The following is a 9,298-nucleotide window of genomic DNA, read 5'->3' on the forward strand; positions in this document are numbered from 1 at the left end:
TTAGATAGCGGATCAGATATTGTTGTGGAGACTTCAAAGTATACCTGTCATCGCGTTCACAGGCCTCGGAATCACCTTCGGAAGTTATTTTTGTACAGTTTATTTCTATTTCGGAACAGTTGTATTTATAGATTTTTTAGTGAACTGAATAGAGCTTATGACTTGTATTACAGATTTTGGGATTATTGGCTTTGTATAGAAATTTCTGTTTCATATTTAATAGTTGTTGGTTGAATTTTGCCATTAATTCAGTAAGTGTTGGGCTTACCTAATCTTAAAGACTAGGTGCTATCACGACATACTACAGAGAAAAATTGGAGTCGTGACAAACAACTTGTACATACCATTGTTATACCAATCTCTCATCTCTGTCTTGACTGAATACAGTTTCCTCCTATACCAGCTACAATCAGCTGGTGGCTTGTGAGCCCATATGTTCTGATCCCCTCTCATATAAAAGCCATGAACCCATTTAATCCATAAGGTATCCTCCTTTAATTAATTAACTCTACTTATTTAAGATTGAGACGTAATTAATTTATTGAATGAATCAACTTTTATGGAAAATCAGTATGAAGAATTGCACAAGTTCTTCAAGTTAGGTGCATTTAATATTTAATAAAAACTTAAATGGCATCAGTACCTTTCTCTCTATATCTTGAGATTTTCGTTAGACTAACTCTATTTTATTTTTTTGGAGTAGCTTTGGTGAATTATAGAATTTTAATTCAAGTGGCCACATGAGTTGGAACAAACAAATATGTGAAGTTCGAGTCACCGTAGACCCGAGTAGGAATGACACAAGGTAACTGCTATTTAGGTATTAGCTAGTATATTCTGAATTTAGATTTTTAGTTCAATTTTCAGGATTCAAAATTCTGAAATTAAGATTTTTAGTTCAAATTTTTAGGATAAAATAAGTACTGATTAATCCCTAAATAACAACCGTAAGAATGGCTATTTGTGTACTTCCCCTTAGACCCGGTCATAACGCGGTGCATACCTAAATAAATGGTGTTATTACCCTTTATATTATGTTGGGCAAAGATCACTTTTAGTCCGCGATCGAAACTATTTACATCCGATAGCCTCCGTAAAAGTATATAAAAATTATATAATTTTTGTATATAATTATATATAAATTTTTTTGTATATATATATGTGTGTGTGTGTGTGTGTGTATATATATATATATATATATATATATATATATATATATATATATATATATATATATATATAAAATTTTGTGAGCGGTTGTAGAGTGTCTTTTTCCTTTTTATGTGTCCACCCATGTGATCCTCTTAAATTAATTAAATATTTACCTTTGTTATGAGGAAGATGTTATAGTTAAAACAAGTTTTAGTAAAACTTCCTCTACTGAAAAGTAAAACACAACTTTACAATACAAAGTTACTATGGTTGAAGAAATAAATGGCTTATGGAGTTAGGGTCTAGTCTTAACATTGCAATTTGGGTTAAATATCCTTGACGAAAAGGAAAAAAAAAGGTATGAGTAAAGTACACCTTCCAGAAACGCCAAATACGGCAACGGGAGGACATTTGCTCGACTCATTTTTATGTTTCGACGAAACAAAATCTAAAATTAAACGTGTTATATGAGAATATTGTAGCCATATAAGTTTTATTGAAATTAAATCCGTAAAATAATTTGGATTATATTTTAAATTCAAGATATATTAGTTCAAATGAATTTATTGGGCTAATATAATTGAATTAATTATATAAATCTAATATATATAGATTAAATAAATAAGCCTGAATCCATTGGGCTAATACATTTAATTGAGCTACAAGTGATGAACCCGCTTTATTAGGCTCAAGATGTCATTTTTCTAGAGGCCCAGTTTAGTGCCACACGTGAAATGACGTGGCACGCCAACTCAAGAGGAAGAGCCAATAGGATCATGCAACGTATCAAAATAACAAGGCATGCAAAGTCACATTAAAAGGCTAATGAAATCGCACCATGTGTGCAAGTGACATGTTCTGGCCAATCAAATGCGGCATTGTCACACTTCGATTTGACTGATCGGAAAGAGTTTGTTCCTATCATAACTCTTCCCTCCCATAACTATAAATAGGGGTCTTCATAACCCAGAAAAGATACCAGAAGTTATAACAAGAAGCAAGAGAGAGCTCGTGGATCAAATGCCGCAAACTTCTCTACAAGCTTCAAGCAATCAAGTTCAAGTTCGAGAAATCAAGTTCAAGCTCAAGAACGAAGAACAAATCAAGATTCAAGGAGTATGATTTCAAATCAAAGTTCGTGCTAGTTGAATTCAAGATCATCGTTCGTGGCAACAACTACATATTCAAGATCAAACTCAAAGGCCCTCAAATTTATTTACTATTGGAAAGAAGAATTAGAGGATTCATAGAGATTGTACACTCATATTATTTGAAATCAAATACTACGATTGTTATAATATTTTCGGTCTTGATTTTATTTTCTCGACGCAAATTTTTTGTCTACAAATTCTGGCACGCCCATGGGACAATCTCTACCTCTCGTCTCAACTTTTCAATCACCAAAGTTCAAGAACGTCAAAATGGCTTCAAAGAAAATCAACTCCAGATCAACTTCCACCAAGGGTGCTAATTCCAGGTTCTACGCTGATGTGGAAAGTGTTCTCGATGTTACCATTGGAAGCTTTGGACCAGTTACAAGGAGCAAATCAAGCTCTTTAGGAAAACAAGCACTACAAGTGTCGTCCGCATCAACCCCTATTTTTGGATCCTCATCCTCAAAAGGAGCAAGATCCTCCACGAACGCACCTGAAGGAGGAAGCGATGTTGCTTAAAAGATTAAGAAAACTCTTGCTCTACTTGACCTCTCCGGATCCAAGAACTCTGTTGTGAAGGAAGATGATGATATTTCAAGTGATGGATCCTCTCTACTTACACCGTGGAAGAAGAATCTTGATGGTGAGAATCTTGATGGAAGAAGAATCCACCCATGCACCTGGCAAGCTCCCAGAAGTTCCAGAGAGTGATTCTCCCCCAAGATAAGTTGCATTCGTTAAGGCTATCCCTGTCTCATCTGAAGGGATGATTCCAATCGATCAACTGAAGGAGTTCATTGAAGGAACTATTAAAAATAAGTATGAAGTTACTACCAAGTCCTCCCTTACATATGCAAAGTCGTACACTGCAAGGATCGATATGTTGAAGATGTTCGCTGGCTATCAACCTCCAAAGTTTGAACAGTTTGATGGTAAAGGCAATCAAAAGCAACATGTGGCGCACTTTGTTGAGACATGCAACAATGCTGGGACTTATGGAGATTACCTCATCAAGCAGTTTGTCCGCTCGCTAAAAGAAAATGATGGAAGTTGGTATACATAGCTCGAGGCGGGATCTATCGATAGTTGGGATCAACTAGGGCAAGAGTTCCTCAATCGCTTTTATAGCACGAGACGTAATTTGATTATGATAAAACTTACAAATACTCGTCAACGAAAGGGTGAACCAGTTATCGACTTTATCAATCATTGGAGGAATGCAAGCCTCAACTGCAAAGAGAGGCTTAGTGAAACTTCCGGCATCAAAATGTGCATTCAAAGCATGCATTGGAGTCTTCGATATATCTTACAAGGCATAAAGCCCAAAACATTTGAAGGACTAGCAACTCGTGCACAAGATATGGAATTGAGTATGACTATAAGTGGAGATCAAAGGTTTTCTCACTTTGAGCCTCATGATGAAATAAAAGCAGACGATGCTGGGAATGGGGGAAAGTATTCATTCGAAGATGAAACTGAAGAGTCCATGCAAATTGTAATGCTCCTCAACGCACAAGCCTAAACTACAAGTCATAACACTTCTTAACGCACGAGCCTAAACTGCAAGTTATACTGCTCCTCAATGCACGAGCCTAAACTGCAAGTGATAATGCTTCTTGGCACACGAGTCTATACTGTATGTCATGAAGCTCTCCAAATTTGAACTAATCTGTAAGACGTAAAGCACTTCATATTCGAGTAAACTCTTCAAGTTGTAAAGATCTTCAAAGTTTAGCAAAGTGTTCAACTTGCAAAGCTCTTCAAAATTGAGCAAGTCTTCAAGTTGTGAAAAATTTCGAAACATAAGCTAAATCTTCAAATTATTACGCTCCTAGATGCACGAGCCTAAACTGCATGTCATGAAACTCTTCAAATTTGAGCAAAATCTTCAAGTTGCAATGCTTCTCATAATACGAGATTAAATTGCAAGTCGCTACGCTCTTTGATGCACGAGCCTAAACTGCATGTTCCTACACTCCTGGACCGTATGAGTCTAAACTGTGTACGACCCACAAAAAAAAAAGAGTCCGCTAGGTTAAAAATCTCGAAAGAGGCGGCCTAGGCAAAAGTTAGGACATAAAAAAAAATCACCCATTCTGAACTACGATATGACTTGATCTTCTTCACCGAGGTACGTAGGCAGCCTAGAGTTTCATTCTAAGTTCAGCCTCCTACGTTCAAATGATACATATTGCCTCAATCATTTCCCAAATGAAGTATGATGGAAGTAATTCATTCAACCAGCACTTAAAAGTCGGGCTTAAATATCATTCTTCTTTTGAATTTTGGATCTCATATGACTTAAAGGGGGAAAGCCTCTATGGTTAATTGGTATCTTTGATGGAACGATTATAGTCTTTTTGGAGGCTACCAAGTATTTTCATTGAAGCCCGGAGATTCACGATGTATTCATGTTCGCTAAATCTTTAAGTCCACCGGTCTTCAAGTTTGCCGCTCTTCAAGTCGAAATATTTAAACCTCTAAGTTTTCAAGTTGAAATCTTCAAATCTGTCAGTCTTCAAGTTGAGGTCCTCCAACTCGCCGGTCATCAAGTTGAAGTCTGCAAAGTCCGCCAAGTGTTCAAGTTGATGTCATCAAGTCCACAAATTCTTCGCGTTGAAACTTTCTAATTTTTCAATCTTAAGGTGGACGTTTAAGTCCCTTTGCACCTTAAGTTAGCCTATTCGCGGGTTTGTCCTTAAAAGGAACTATAGCTTATCAATGTTAAGGTGGACATTTAAGTCCTTTGCACCTTAAGTTAGCCTATTCACGGGTTTGTCCTTAAAAAGAACTATTATTCTCCAATCTTAAGGTGGACGTTTAAGTCCCTTTGCACCTTATGTTGCCCTCTTCGGGGGTTTGTGCTTAAAAGGAACTATAAATTTTCAATCTTAAGGTGGACGTTTAAGTCCCTTTGCACCTTAAGTTGGCCTATTCATGGGTTTGCCCTAAAAAAGGTATGTAATTTTCCAATCTTAAGGTGGACGTTTAAGTCCCTTTGCACCTTGAGAGTAATCTCTCCGATATTTGGGCTACCTCGAGAGTAATTTCTCCGATAGTCGGGGTCATCTTGAGAGTAGTCTCTCAGATAGCCGGGCTACATTGAGAGTACTTTCTCCGATAGTCGGGCCACATTGAGAGTAATCTCTCTGATAGTCCGGCCACATTGAGAGTAATCTCTCCAATAGTCGGGCCACCTTGAGAGTAATCTCTCCGATAGTCGGGCCACCTTGAGAATAATCTCTCCGATAGTCGGGCCACCTTGAGAGCAATCTCTCCGATAGTCGGGTCACCTTGAGAGTAATCTCTCTAATATCAGGGCCACCTTGAGAGTAATCTCTCCGATATTCGGGCCGTAATGAGAGTAATATCTCCGATATCCGGGCCGTGATGAGAGTAATCTCTCCGATATTCGGGTCACCTTGAGAGTAATATCTCTGATAGTCGGACCACCTCGAGAGTAATCTCTCTGATATTCGTGCGGGGATAAGTACTCATCCCTTCATAACCTAAGATCACTTTCTTCATGCTTGGATCATCTTGTTAAACAAGAACATATCTTTCTCGTTTGACCTACAAAAAAAATCAACGAAGGAAGAAAAGTAAAAGAAAAGAAGAAGAAATTACCTTCGCATTAATGCTTCCAAATCGTTAAAAGTAGACGCAAAGTGGCTTGCAAACGCTGAAATTGGCGTTAATAGAATAACAAGTATATGGTATTTATAGCTATCAGAAGACGCTATTAATAAGTAAGTACCGATGTGGGATTATTGTTCTAATTAGATTACTGGAGGTAGGGGTGTCAATGGATATTTAAAAACCGACTAAACTGACCAAACCGTACCATACCGAACCGATTTTTAGGTTTCTTTTAATAAAACCGTAGGTTTTTATATAAATATATAACCGTACCGATAATTAGGGTAGGTTTTTTATTTTACAAAAATAAACCGAAAAATTACTGAACCGTACCGAATAAATTTACATGTGAAAAAAATATCTATATATTAAGTTTAAAAATAATAAAATATTAAATTTTTCCTTGGGCGTTGGAATTATGAAAATAGCTACAAGCCACAAGTAATTAAACTCAAAATCCTAATTCCCAGACCTATTATGCTACTCCTATTGAAACTAAATTATTTCCAGCATATTCACTAGTAAAATACAAGGTATTCTAGCGATTATGAGTATCAAACGTCAATATGTTGAATATGTTTTCTTTCATATGATTTAGATTTATCTTTTTGAATATTAATCTTCTATAAACTTTATTAATTATTCTTAGTCCCAACCTGGTTAATATCTTTTTACCCATGTGATTTATATTTTTTTTGTATTTGCTTAATTTCTTTTACGATGTTGTAGAATAGTTGATGGATCTATACTCCGATCATCTTTTCTTAATTTATCACTTTTTAAACAGTAAAAATGTTTAGAGAGTTTTGCTAAGTCCTATAAAAGTACGTGTTTTATTGCATTCTATTTTTAATAGTGACTTTTATATGACATTTAAAAAAAATATCGAAAATTAACCAAACCGTACCGATACCGAAAAGAAACTGTCATGATTGAAATGATTTCGAAAAATTTAATTTTGGTTATAAATAATAGAATAATCAAAAAATTGGTATTGTATGCAATTTATCTCTAGCGGAGTGATTCAAAGTAAGATTGGACCTACGCATAGTATCCAATAGCGTTGCCTTCTGTTCTCCTTTTCTAATCAAAGAAAGGAATTGCCAAATCCATATGGATTCGGTCAGCTTGTACTGATGGTCCACAAAATTGAGGAAAATGGCATCTACATTATAATAATGATAATAATTATTATCATCTCTCTCGGTAATTACATTGATTGAAGTCACTTTAATATTTAAGTGTGGATCAGACTACCAACAGGCTATCAACGGACACGTAACCACTTATACATTGATCCATTATCTATTTTGGCAAATAGGATTTAATAGTGTTAATACTTAACCCTAGTCTTCAAAAGTTTAAAGTCCTTGGCGAGTCTTGAAGTATGACGTATTTGTAGGCATATAAATTTTATTGGAATTAAATTTGTAAAATAATTTGGACAATATTTTAAATTCAAGATATATTTGTTCAAATGAATTTATTGGGATAATATAATTGAATTAATTATATAAATTTAATTTATATATTGATTAAATAAATAAGTCTGAATCCATTGGGCTAACCCATTTAATTGGGCTACAAGTGATGAACCCACTTTATTAGGCCCAAGATGCCATCATCCTAGAGACCCAGTTTAGTGCCACACGTGAAATGACGTGGCACGTCAAGTCAAGCGGAAGAGCCAATAGGATCATGCCATATATCAAAATGACAAGGCATGCCAAGTCACATTAAAAAGCTAATGAAATCGTGCCACGTGTACAAGTGACATGTTCTGACCAATCAAATGCGGTCTTGTCACACTTCGATTTGATTGATCGGAAAGAGTTTGTTCTTATCATAACTCTTCCCTCCCATAACTATAAATATGGGTCTTTATAACCCAGAAAAGATACCAGAAGTTATAACAAGAAACAAGAGAGGGCTCGTGGATCAAACGCCGCAAACTTTTCTACAAGTTTCAAGCTTCAAGCAATCAAGTTCAAGTTCAAGAAATCAAGTTCAAGCTCAAGAACGAAGAACAAATCAAGATTCAAGGAGTACGAGTTCAAATCAAAGTTCGTGCTAGTTGAATTCAAGATCATCTATATATTCAAGATCAAACTCAAAGGCCCTCGGATTTATTTACTATTGGAAAGAAGAATCAGAAGATTCATAGAGATTATACACTCATATTATTTGAAATCAAATACTACGATTATTGCAATATTTTCGATCTTGATTTTATTTTCTTGACGTAAATTTATTGTCCGTAAGTTTAACATGATAGTTAATCACAGTACATCTTGATTGGTTCCCTGTATGCATGAATATTGTTAGTAGTGCTAATTACAAAGTCCCTTAATTTTTTGCTTAAATACATTCACTATAAGAAAAAAAACTTGATTAAATTATACTTTATTAAAAGCTAAATATAACCTATATAGTATATGCATTTCCTGATCTGGTAAAGATAATTGTTTTATCCAAATTCACATTTGCAACTCTTCTTTTTACTCCCTTGAGTCAGACCAAGAAAATTCTCAATTTAACACAGAGAGAAACTTATAATTAAATGTAAGCACATACGTTTTTGCACGATAAGATCTATCACTTCTTGACTAACCACTTGAATTACCATTTGGCTCTAAATAATAATTTCAAGACTCAAATACATAGAATCTCTTTTTCTTTATGTTTTCTCGGCCAATTCTAAAAATGCAATTGGATGATATACAAATATAGAAGGAAGAGCTGACTATATATGGAAAGCAGGCAGCTAGCTGGTTCGTCGCAACAATTCATGCATCAAATGCAGTGGGTGATGAAATACTAGCTAGTATATCCCATGCATCTAGAATAGAAAATGCAGTAGGGTTTTGAATCTTTTGAAGAAATTGTTTCTATAAATACTCACTTCCTTGAAATAACAAATATACACACAATGGGGTTCTCCAACGGCCAACCGTTTATTTCTGGATATTTTCATCCTTCTGATAGCTGCAACAAACAAAGGTACGGGTGGACCAAATTTTCTGGTTGGAAAAGATGGGAGCCAACGGTTGGTTAGCAAGATAGAAATTAGGAATGGGTGGCGCTGGAAGGTGTGGAGATACAGATTTTAGTATTTTTAAATTTTAATAACTTGGTCCTAACACGCAGCTAGTTCTTTGCCACATAAGTATGATCAACGGCCAAATGAGTTATTATTGTGCAAATGAATAAGTTGAGGTATTCAAATAAGAAAGATAAAAGTTTGTTTACTGGGATGAAAAATTAGTAAAATTTTAAGTGGCTAGGAGGTAGTTTTCGTCTTCCAATTACTATGTTGTGTTCATCAAACTGGGCTGTAAATATGGGTCTTTTTT

This window comes from Nicotiana tomentosiformis, chromosome 12, assembly GCF_000390325.3.
Source record: "Nicotiana tomentosiformis chromosome 12, ASM39032v3, whole genome shotgun sequence".
Lineage (NCBI taxonomy): Eukaryota > Viridiplantae > Streptophyta > Magnoliopsida > Solanales > Solanaceae > Nicotiana > Nicotiana tomentosiformis.